This window comes from Mastomys coucha, unplaced genomic scaffold (genome assembly GCF_008632895.1).
Source record: "Mastomys coucha isolate ucsf_1 unplaced genomic scaffold, UCSF_Mcou_1 pScaffold13, whole genome shotgun sequence".
Taxonomy (NCBI): domain Eukaryota; kingdom Metazoa; phylum Chordata; class Mammalia; order Rodentia; family Muridae; genus Mastomys; species Mastomys coucha.
In genome coordinates this window covers 74,631,050-74,643,396 of record NW_022196895.1, presented here as the reverse complement: position 1 = coordinate 74,643,396, position 12,347 = coordinate 74,631,050, and the positions used below count along the sequence as shown (strand labels likewise).

General features: G+C 44.1%; 1 protein-coding gene and 1 long non-coding RNA gene across 2 annotated transcripts in view; one reads left to right on the top strand and one right to left on the bottom strand.

Annotated features, from left to right (window-relative positions):
- Setbp1 (SET binding protein 1) overlaps positions 1-12,347 on the top strand; it is a 362,083-nt gene that overhangs the window by 228,970 nt on the left and 120,766 nt on the right. The gene's annotated exons all lie outside the window — the stretch shown is intronic.
- The window catches only part of LOC116087395, a 19,859-nt gene that overhangs the window by 1,835 nt on the left and 5,677 nt on the right, over positions 1-12,347 (bottom strand). The window contains exon 2 of the long non-coding RNA XR_004117418.1: positions 10,513-10,740. This is a non-coding gene — a long non-coding RNA (uncharacterized LOC116087395). The remainder of the gene's footprint in view (positions 1-10,512; positions 10,741-12,347) is intronic.

Sequence of the window (12,347 nt, the reverse complement as noted above, 5' to 3'; positions counted from 1 at the left end):
AAAAAAAAAAAAAAAAAAAAAAAAAAGAATGCACTTTTGTGTTTAATTCTTGTACTACAACATTTGTTGAAGGAGTGAGGAAGCCAATGGTTATAAAAGAAGGTGGGCGCTTGAGTTGGATCTTTCAGATTGAATGGAATTAAACTAAGACGTACAGAACAAGAGTGCTGTGAGCATTGGAATCAGCAAAATGAGGCAGAATGGGACAGGGGCCAGGGCTAAATGGTTTCAGAGTAGTCTCTGTGTATGTGATTTATCATATTAGCCATTAGTGGCTGCCCACTGTGGTTCTGAGCCTCTGATAGTAGGGGCCAGTCTGGCCCCAGTGGATTGTGTTAAAGCCCTCAAAGAGAGCATCCACTTAACTGAAACCAACCAGAGAGCTTTCTACCCTGGTGCCCCAGAACTTACATCTTAAGAATATAATGGTGGATGGGAAACAACTTCCCAGCATCCATCTGAATAGTCCCCTTAGCACCTTGCAAATGACTTAGGTCTCTATCGAGACGTCTTCATTGCCCACTCTGTTCTCGATACTCGTAGAATCTTAGTGATAACTACCAGGTGATACACGATGGAAGTTAAAGGGAAATGCCAAGTCTGATGCCTGGGCTTTATTTCTGCTCTCCATTGATTAGCTGGGTAGATTCTCTGGTTTATACTTCTCTTTTCATAGGAGTAGATCATCAGGCTACATCCACTTTAAAACCCTTCAGTTTCTGAGTTAATTGTTTCATTCTTCAATTGCCAACCCTTGATTTAGAAATGAAGCCCTCTTTAAAGTCTCCTGGAAGTTCATTTGTGAAGAACCTTCCTGCTCTTAGGCTACTTGGCAAACCTGACAAACCTTCCCTGAAGAATGAAATAGTGGAACTTTTTTACCAAGAGTCTAGAAACTTGGTGTATCAAGGGCCGAATTCCTTTGAGCTGAGGTGGCAATCTGAAGAGTAGGCAGACCACGGGTGGGGGTCCTTGAGGCATCAGGAGGTAGATCGTCTCCACCAGAGCAGGAATGGGAATCGTGGAGCTCTTCAAGACTAAGGCCAATGAATAGGACTATAGCCAGAGGAGAAAAATGCTAATGATAGCTAGCATTAAGGCTTCTGAAATGTCTCGCCAGGCTTTCAGTCATCATGCTACATTCAGGCAGCATTCCTAGAAAGTATTCTTCCATTGGTAAGGGATTGTCTCAAAAGATCTGCAGTCCAATAGGTGAAATGGCAGTTTGTAACTCGCCTGTGAATCTGGCTGTGTTAAACCCTATGGGAGCCCAGGGAAAAGAGGAATCAGTGATTGCTTGAGGCTTTGGGAAAAAGGTAACATCAGACGTGACAAAAATGATATGGGGAAAAAAAGAAGCAAGAGTAACCAAAAAAAAAAAAAAAAAAGCCTAGGTGGACTGGGAACTGCACAACGAGTGTCAGAGACACATATCGTTACAGACATCAGATTGCAAGGACTGATTGGCCAAACTGAAAATCTAAATGCTATGCATGAATAAAAGAGTAGCCACACAAGACTTACAAGGACTAGATGGATCGAAACCCTCCATTCGTTCTATTCCCATGTAAGAACAAATAAAAGAGACTCACCACGGTCTCTCTTCTCCATGTACTCACCGATTAATAGAACAAGAAGGGTAGGCCTGAAATACATAAGGTGGCTCTCAGTCACCGTCCTCTCCTCACTCTACTCCTGTTTAAGCCCTTCTTTGTCTAATTTTACACAGGAGCAAATGAAGACTTCAGTAAATGACTTGCCCCCGATCCCTAAATGCAGGAAAGGAGAATCTCAGAATTCAACCTGCAGAATTACACAGAGTCAGGGCTTCTTCTAATAACAAGTACTTGAGCTGTGTGGGTGATCCTCACTGACGTCCTGTTTCCTGTTCTGTCAAATGTTACCAAGTGAGCTCCAGCCATTGTTGGAATGTAAAGTGTTGCTCTTGCAAATTATCTTTATAAAGAGCTAGTGTAATTATCGCCCCCCTCCTCCTCCAAGTTAGTAGGGTTAGAATCTGTGCTTTGTGTGGCCCAGTTAAAAATCTCTTTGCTCCAGTTCTCTGGAGCAGCTGTTGAGAGGACAAAGGCTCCATTTTAATGACAGTGTTTTCCTTGCCTCGCTGAAATGAACCCTAGCGAGCAGGCACATAGCATTTGGGAAGCTCTCCTCTCTTGGTGAAGTGTCTGCCTTCTTTCAAGCTGGAGGGGCACAGCACCCATGGCAAGAAAATGTAATTATGTGGCGCATGTACTAACACAAGATGCTGCTGGTTATAAAGCGTTGAGGAAGCAGATACATTACAACAGACAGTTATGGAAGCTGCTGCAAGAGACGAGAAGAGCACTGGGGACCTCAGGAGTCCCACAAGTTCACCTTCAAACCATGACTTAGCCCAGCCTTCAAAAGAGTCACTTCTCTAAGTCCCGTTGGCCAGCTGCCATGTTGGCTAGATCATCACAAGGCCTGATGCTGTCAGGATATGGCAGATTTCTGGCATTTCTTGTGATCTTTTCCAACCACATGGTTTTTACATGTGAAGAAACAGAGAAAGAAGTAAGTGATTGAAGAACAGACTCACACTCTAGGTATCAAGTCTTATGTGTAGCACTAATTTGAGTAATGTAGCTGAGGACTTTCAAGACAAAGGACATTATTTCTGTCTATAAAACTAATGTCAAAGAGTTTAGTGTGTCAATACCCCCCCCCCAAATTTGTATTGTACTTGCTCCACAGGCAGTGCTCCCGACACTGTGATTGTTGGTGCTGCTGCTGCTGCTGCTGCTGCTGCTGTGGCAATTTACTTGGGCTAAACATGTCCTGATGTTGTCTTGTTCTTTAAAGTAAATATCTCCAGTACCCAGACTAGGAGCCAGCAAGAAGTTATGGTCACTATATATATACAAGGGGAGCACTGAGTAACATCAGTCGGTTGACATACCATTGATTTTGGCATGCTCAATATTCAACATAAATGGCTATCTTGATACATTTTGATCTACGGACATGATTGAGTCTTTCACCACTTTAAATTTTGTTACTCTTACAGACAAAATATCCAGGCAGTTATTAGGACGTTCTTCATGGCACCCCTAATACTACCCGGAAGAGACCTTGCAACCTAAAAGATACAAGGAGACCCATGCTCTTAAAGAAATAAAAGATGGAGTGGTGGTGGTGGTGGTTTGAGGGTTAAGGAACTAGGATATATTTGTAGAAGTTTCATGGCTACCAGACAGATCTACCCTCCAGTCTAATTCTTACTTCTTTTGCCAAGTTTTATGCTTTTCAGGAAACCCCTGAAGCCTGGTCTTTATTTGGTTTCAGACAGACACAACAGGAAAACATCTGGATTGCCCAGTTATATATGGGAGACCCTTGGGACTATAGCCTTCTTGCAGGTTGTGCTAGAGGGCAACTGGCGGCTAGTTCATAAATGATGCCAGGAAGGGGGCTAGGCACCTCTGGGCATCTGGTTCCACAGACTTCTATTGCTCTGTCCTTTCTATTGATAAATGGGCCATGGGATCCCTGAGTCAAATGTCACTCGTGGCCTAGGGCTTCTGTATAAAACCTGGCTTGGAGAAACCCAATAAAAACTGGCTGTGGGGGAAAAATAACCTTATCTGTATTGGGGTTTTTGAATTCTGAAGCTCCTCCCCTCTCATTCCTCCCCAGGTAAGAATTCCTGCATTCTAGAGTTTGCAGTGAGCAAGTGGCAATGAGCCTAAACGCCCTTTATTGTCCAGATGTTCTGTTTACAGGGAAACCGAGACCCAGAGGAACAGTGCCTGCACTAGAAACAAGGGTCCCCCAGTCACCCTGATGCTTTCATGCAGTATCCACTGTGTTCTAAGTTGCTTTTGTGTCCCAGGAGCATAATTCCAGCTTAACAGGACATGGCTTCATTCAGAAGAAACTGGGAAATACACTACAGCCCGTAGAGACGTCTCAGTGCCAACTCTGATTATTTAAGGAGAAACCAATTCCCAAAATACAACAGTTACCCACCATGGAGAGAACAGATTTATATAGGCATCTACTTAGTAAAGAATGTTTTGCATAGCATCAGACATGTTCCCAGTTGATTGGGAAGAACAATTAGCTTTCAGACATAGACTGAAGACCTGGACAGTAGTTCAGAAAGAAGTATGCCCAGTGTGGGAAACCCCACACAGTGTGCCAAGCTAACTCCTCTTCCCTCATCAGCTTGTGTGAAATCCTTGGCTTTTTAAAAGATTGCACCAGATTGAGCTGGTGGGACAGTGGTTACAATCCCACTAAACCTTCATCTTATTAACTGTAGAGCCCAAGCTGCCGAGTACCTATGAGACATTACTCATGAAGCAGAGAGACAATTTTTAGTTCCAGCACCAAAACCTTATTCTGCCACACCACTAAACTCAGATGGAATAAAGTCCTTGGGAATCACTTTGATTTCCCAATATAAATATGGGATGCTGAGGAGGGGGGTGGAAATGGGGACTGGGGTAGAAAGGGCAAGCCACACAGATGGTAGCTTAGGTATCCACCAGCCACCTCACCTCTAAAAGAAAAAATAAATAAACAAACAACACCCCTCAAAACCAAAAAACAATACTCTGGGGATAAGTAGGCAGGCTACTGCTTTTATGATAGAAGAAATAGCTGTTCTTATAGCACACTAAATAAAACTGCTTTGGGAACTAGAAGTTTATTGCCAGAGTATGGAGGGCTATTGTTTTGTTTTCTCTTCTCTCCCTTTCTGTTCCTGTCCCCCCTTCAGCTGAAGCCAGGAAACAGGTGGTAAGGTTCCAGGATTCTAAGAAAGTCTATAGAAATCATAAAAATCTAAGGATTATACCAGGACATTCCGTAATTTATCTCTGCACCTCACGCTAGTTTTTCCAAGGAGAACAACATTGAGTGTGTTCAGCTTTCCCAGGTCATTAGGAGACTTCTTAAGCAAGCAATAACGAGCAGTAGTAACCTGCATTTATGTACTACAGTTCTCAAAATGTTTCCCGTCCATTCGGTCTTCAGGGCAGCTTGGAGAAGTAGGCATGTCTAGGGCGGTCATTTCAGTATGAGGGAAAGTGATGTTAAGTAACCTACCTCTCACATCATATCACAAGTTAGAGAAGGCCTGGTTGACAAACTAAAACAAATTACCCAAATAAAGGGCAAATTAAATTGAGATCTATACCTCTGAAGTGGAGAGCTGCTTGGTGGAATTAGAATGGGGATGAGCTATCTCTAAGACACTGGTCAGAATTCAGTCTGTATGGGGTTTATCTGTAGCTTCCACGGGTCTTCAACTAGGGAAGTATTGTGCATTGGTTTATAGTCAACAAAGACTGGGAGGAAAAGACTTTCTATATCTTCTGACTTTTTCTCACTAATTAATGTCTCCTTATAAGGAAGTGCTGGGAAACTGTGTTTTTAGATCTGGCATGACCTGTCCTTGTAGTGTGACAGTGGTGTAGAAAAGGCTGCCCTTGTTCCCTAGTGTTACCTCTTTGATGGATGCTGGGAACTTCTGAAAGCCAGCCCTCTGTGTGGGCACCCCAGGGTGCCTGTTGCCTGAGCTCCTATTGCAGAGGCAGAGGCTGGGAAGAAGCCCGCATGGACAGTAGGCAAAGTGGTAAGGTCAAGCTCCTGATGAAAGGGCAGAGGCAAATTCTGGAAAAGCAAAAGTGAAACAAACCAACCCAAAACACCAGTGCAGTCTTCTCGATGGGCACAAGTTTTGAATGAGTTTTATTCTGAGTGGTTTCTAAATAGCGGGAAAGCCCCTGATGGGAAAGGCCCAGTGGATAGAACACAGATCGTAGAGTGCGAGCCTGCAGGTTAACGGCTCCGGTGCTGTGTACACCTTGACTGGACAAGTGCAAACCAGCCGGGGTGGGGTAGTGCTGCAGACTCAGTCTTGGACCAGGTCAGGAGTATAAGCCCAAGTGGTTTGTACAATTTCATTTTTTCCATGCCGCACCTGTATGGTGCCTTACTCCCATTGTCTTTTTGTTGGTGGTGGTAGTATTGGTGGTTTGGTTTTTTGAGACGGGGTTTCTCTGTGTAGCCCTGGCTGTCCTGGAACTCACTCTGTAGACCAGGCTGGCCTCAAACTCAGAAATCTGCCTGCCTCTGCCGCCCAAGTGCTGGGATTAAACACGTGTGCCACCACTGCTTGGCTATTCTCATTGTCTTAATGGATGACTTTAACAAGAAATATCAGGCCTGTCAGGCAAGGGCCTGATTCCTCTCATCCCATCCCATCCAAATTTCTAGTGATCAGTCCATGATGCCAACTGCCCATAGGTAGACAAGTCACTCATCAGTAAAGATTCATAAGAGACCTCATTCTCAGGACTGGGTGAACGGTTGCAACTCTACTATAATCTACAAGAACTTGGTACAGTGTGTAGTTTCCCATGTTTCAGTTCAGGAAAAATCTAAAGTTTCTGTTAAACTAAACTAAGGCAGTTAAAACTAGGAGAATACATGTCCATTTCACAAGTTCCTGCCATTGATGAGCAGCCCAGGAGGGCACCTGGCACGGATAAGAAGAACCAGGTCAAGCCCGGAAAGATGCTAAAAACTCACAGCCAATGAGGCATGGACACGTCTCCTTCCAACTAGCTGAAGTCAGACTAAAGGTTGCCAGAAGTCTCCCCAAGCAGGGAATTTAAGCTTCAACTCTCTTCTGAAGGGACCTGAGAGTGACAGGAAAATAGCACTGTTTCCTTAGCCCTGCTACTAGCAAACTGCCTCTCTGTTTACCAGTAACTAGTAGGTTTCTTTTGAGTATAATACTGATACTATTATCATTATTATTCTATGTTAACATTTTTTATCAATATTGTCTTATTTATACCTGTGCAACCTTAACTAGTAAAAGACTGTCATCTTCCCCATTTTTCAAACAGAGAAGAAAGAACTTCCAGTTCATACAGGCAGAGAGGTAAAGCTGAGACTTGAGGCTCAGCTATCTGAATATTGACTTGGAAAGTTTTCCCAGGACCCTCCACTGTATGCGCAGCCTTGTGATAACCCTGGCTGTGTACCACATACTGGTGGATTTCTTTCTGTAGATCTTTTTTGATTGATTCAGCAATGGACCTCGGGAGGACAGGATCCATCCTATTATCTCTGCCTTACAGTAAAACAAAGCGGAGTGCATCAATGTCAGTCAACTTTCCTGATATTGCACGGCAAATGAGAGCTAGAGTCAGGCAGCATTTGAACCAGGATGTGCTGCTCACCTGCTCAGCAGTTGCCCCAGAAGTCACCCTCCTGCCACTGGCCCACTGTTTTGCACATTCTGAGATCTGTCCTAGTATTTATGCAGAGGCTACAGTTCATTCCCGCCCCCTCCCCCCTCTCTCTCCTTTCTTAGGCTTTTTCTTTTGATTTTGATTTTTATTCTCCTTTAATATTTATAACACTTGTGTAATTCTTTGAGGATTTAATACAGTCTGTTTTGATCATATCCATCCCCACCCCGACTCCCCTTCTAACTCTTCTTTTCTCCCACACCATATCACCCACCTTTCTGTTCTTTTGGATGTCTAAACCCATGGAGTCTAATCATAGACTCCCATTCATTTCTGTGTGTAGAGCTGGAATGTGTTCAGCCTATCGGGAGTCACATCCTTAAAGGAGACAGACCTTTCCTTCCCCGTAAGCTAAGCACTGCCCCCAGCTTTTCAATTAGGAGCATGAGTTAATGAACACCTCCCCTGTCCAAGCTACAGCAGCGACTGTGTAATCCTCACTCCTGCCTTTTATTGGATAATACATTCTTTTCTTACATGATACATCCTGCTGGGCAGTGGTGGCGCACGCCTTTAATCCCAGCACTTGGGAGGCAGAGGCAGGCGGATTTCTGAGTTCGAGGCCAGCCTGGTCTACAGAGTGAGTTCCAGGACAGCCAGGGCTACACAGAGAAACCCTGTCTGGAAAACAAAAACAAAAACAAACAAACAAACAAAAAGATATATCCTGATTACAGTTTCTCCTCCCTCTACTCCCCAGTTCCTCCCCACCTCCCCTCCAATTCAGGCCTACTTTCTTTCTGTCTCTCATTTGAAAAGAACAGACTTCTGAGAGATAATGAAAAAGCATAATGTAATGAAGTACAATAAGACAAAAAAAAAAATCTTGATGAAGTTGGATGAGGCAAATCAACAAAAGCAAGAGAGCTCCAAGGCACAAGAACCAGGGATCTGCCCATTCACACACTTAGGAGTCCCATAAAACTGCTAACCTGAGAGCTATAAGATCTATGCAGAGGACCTCATGCAGATGCAAACCCATGTTTGCTTCCTTAGTCTCTCTGAGTTCATAGGAGCTTTGCTCATGTTCATTTAGAGAATCTTGTTGATTCTCTAAATCTAAAGATCTAAAGATTTCAAGAGAATCTTGTTTTATTAGTGTCCTTCACCCCTTCTAGCTCTTCTGCTCTTTTACATCTTTCATGAGGTTCTCTGCACTGTGAAGGGGAGGAATTTGATGGAGACACCCTGTTAGGACAAAGTATTTCAAGTTCTCTGCATATGGTCCACTTGTGCGTCCCCATATTTATTCCCCTCTGCAGCAGGAAGAAGCTTCTCTGATGATGGCTGAATAAGACACTGATGAGTATAAGAGAATATCATTAGATGTAACTGCATTGTTACTCTTTTTTAAAAACAGTAATAGTATTTGGTCTCTGGGCTACCTAGTCTCTGGTTCTTGATTACCCCAGCAGTATTAGATATGGAATCTATTTTGTGGAGTGGGCCTTAAGTCCAACCAAACATCGGATGTTTGCTCCCACACATTTTTCCATATATACCCATGTGCTGCCATTGGACTGGCTTGATCTTGTATGGATCTTGCATAGACCACCAGAGGTTCCATGAGCTCATGAGTACAGTGCCTTGTCACATGTCCAGAACACACTGTTCTCCTATGGCATTCTCCTCCTCTGATGTGTATGTGTGTGTGTGTGTCTGTATGTTTTCATGTGCATGTTTGTTTCATACAGATGTACCATTTATTTATTTACTTACTTATTTATTTATTTATTTAATGGATATTTTTATTTATTTATTTAATGCATATTAGTATACCACCATTGCTCTCTTCAGACACACCAGGAGAGGACATCAGACCCCATTACAGATGGTTGTGAACCACCATGTGGTTGCTAGGAATTGAACTCAGGATCTCTGGAAGAGCAGTCAGTGCTCTTAACCGCTGAGCCATCTCTCCAGCTAGATGTCCCATTTATAGTTGAGAACTCCACACTTACTCTCTGCCATTTGACCAGATCTGACTTTCAGCACTAACCACCATCCGCTGCACAAAAATAACTCATACACTAACCAGTGAGTGTCGAGATATGACCTTACAAAGCATTTTGATACTATGTCTGCTTAGCAGAATAATCATAGTAAGTTTTCCCCTGAGGCCTGTGAGCTTTTCATCAGTGGGCTCTTGGTCAGATTGACAGAACCAGACGTGTATCTTCCTCAGAAAAAGACTTAAATCCAGGCAGGAAGTGGTCGGTTACCCTCAACAGTTGTTGTGGTCTACCCAAGGGCGTATCTCGCCATGCTGATCATGTCTGTTGCTCACATGATTCACAGACAGACAAATGTGTCGATGGCTTCCCCCACCCCCAGCTGCCTACGTAGCACCTTCTAGCCAGCAGGGGGGATGCTTCCTGTCCACACCAATTTGATCTCTCTATCTCCTGGGAGCTTTTTGTGTGTAGTCTTCAGCTGTAGTGTCTCCCATCAAGTTCTGGTATACAACCAAGAGTAATGGCAATCTCCCGTTGTTTGCTGTGGGTGTGTCTGTGGGATAACTGACATTCCCAACGCTCTGACATTCCCGAGGGTCATACAACACCTGACACTGGACCTTTTCCTTGCTACCCTAAGGCTTCTGGTAGAATTATTATGGGATAGCTGTGATTGAAATCTTTACCTATGGAGCTTATAAAGTAGTAGGCTTCCTTGTGACTTTGCCAGACATCTTCAGTATTAGTTCTCCTTCCCTGTCTCTCCTCCACCAAGACTTTATTTAGGTCACAAAATTAAAAACCCAATTTTGTTTATCTAGCAATAGGATAAATAATATCCAGATTCATGGGGCCCAAAATGGCAAAAAAGCAGGAGATGGATCTCCCTCCACAGTGCATTTTAATTTTATCCTTTGCTTGGCTAAGACCTCAGGGTGAGCCCCTGGCCACCATGAGTGGAATGCTTGTTACCCCTACTTATCAGAACCTTCCACAGGCAGAGAACCTTCAGCTCAAGGGAAGAAAGTACTATCGGGGGCTGGAGAATTGGGTTGGTGCGGCCCTTGCAGAGGAGGCAGGCTAGCTTTCCAGCATCCACATGGTGGCTCACAGCCAGCTAAACTCCAGTTCAGAGGATCAGACATCTTCCCCTGACCTCCATGGGCATCAGCCACACACACAGTGCACATGCATGCACACAGGCAAAACAATCATACACGCAAAATAAAATAAATAAATCTTACTTTTTTATAAAAGAAAAGCCAGCACCAGCAACGAGTACATTCTCCATGGTGGCGTGAGCTTCCTCCTGTCTCGCATTGTCAGGTAGTCCCCAGTGAGGTATGAGGATGATGTTGAGTAGGCTGCAGGCAGCAGGTGCCTTACAATGCCTGCCATGAGCCAGATTCCAGGACACACACTCGCTCCCAGTCCTCCAACTCACCCATGACAAAAGACACCGCTGTGAGTTTCTGGGTGGGAAACCAAGATGGAGATCATTTTCAGTTCACGGTACTTCTTAGAGACTGATATATGCATGCTCTGCCTGCAGCACCTTCTGCTGCCTATTTTCTTCCACAACTCTCAGGAGTGTTGACTCTAGTCAAATGCTTAGAGGAAAAATAGCATATCACAATCACTGGTCCTTGGACCTCATCTGGGAGCTTGCTTGATAGAAATGTAGAATCTTAGTCCCACACTAGACTTACAGAATCTGAATCTAAGCTTTAAGAGTGCCCTAAGATAAATCCCAGAATCTCAAGCAATTCAAGTTGAGAAGTCCTGGAGTATTATCCTCCTTCTCCTCTCTTCCTCTGTGTCCTCTCCCACTGAGGTAGAAGAGAGGAGAAGACAGTGAATGGATCTTAAAACAGAAATAGTCTGAACTGCTGTCAACAAACTCCCATTTTCTATAGACTGGGAAAAGGGACCAGAGCTATTTTGAATGTCTGTAACTGAGGACACATGGGTGGGGTGCTGTGCTAAGGAGCCACAATCCAGGGATCCCTCAGTCTTTCAGTTTCTATTCCAACTACAGTGTTCCCATTGGCATCTCTTCTCTGCAGAGGGCAACAAAGACTGGCTCCCATCCCTTTTAAGAATGTCTCCATACGTCCCTGAATGCTACTGTCCCTCCAGTCTCACACTGATGTTATTAATTTTTAAAACAAACTTCCTGATTGAGGTTCTGCTGCCTCTAAATTGTCTCCACAATGAGACTGTGTACTAATTAACCCATAGAAACAATCAACGATGTACCTTTTTCAAGTTTCAGAGTGATTAGAATATGAAAATCAAGAGCACAATGGTGCAGATGTTTTAAAATCACAGCAGACAGCAATTAGTGACAGGGGAAACAGCTGCTTATCTCTCCAGATAAAGCCTCTTAATCGGGAATTACACTGGAGGCGTCATTACCCAGATGGATCACACATGATTTACCGGGAAGGCGGGGCGGCGCTAACTTTGATTTGTGAGCCAGGCTCTTGTCAAGCTGACGTGCTTACCTTCAGAAAGGTGAACCAGAGGCTGCAGGGGGAGAGCTGCCTTAACCTTGACATCTCTTAGCCCAGGTCAGAGCAGAAACACAGGATGAGGAAAGAGAACTCACGGGTCTGCAGAAGCCACGAGAGCACCTGTCTCCTTCAGCCAGGCAGTATTGTTTTATTGTTTAGGGATGAACTCATTAGGTGCCCTTGTGTATTGGGAAGAAAGAGGACCTGGTGAAGGGGCAACAGTGAATTTCAGGCGACAGTAGGAAACCTCTAGAAAGAAACCCATCTGCTTCCTTTTAAGAGAGAGAGAGACAGACAGACAGACAGATAGAGAGACAGAGAGACAGAGAGAGAGTGTGTGTGTGTGTGTGTGAGAGAGAGAGAGAGAGAGACAGACAGAGAGACAGAGACAGAGGCACAGAGAGACACAGAGAGAAAGACAGACACAGAAAGAGAAGGGGGTGGAGAGAGTCATCCTATTTGTGAACTACATCTATGCTTGGTTCCTTTTATTTGTGGGTATACTTTGTATTCATGAGCTATTCTGAGCACTAAGAACCCTGAGTAACCTGCTCTGGTTTTTT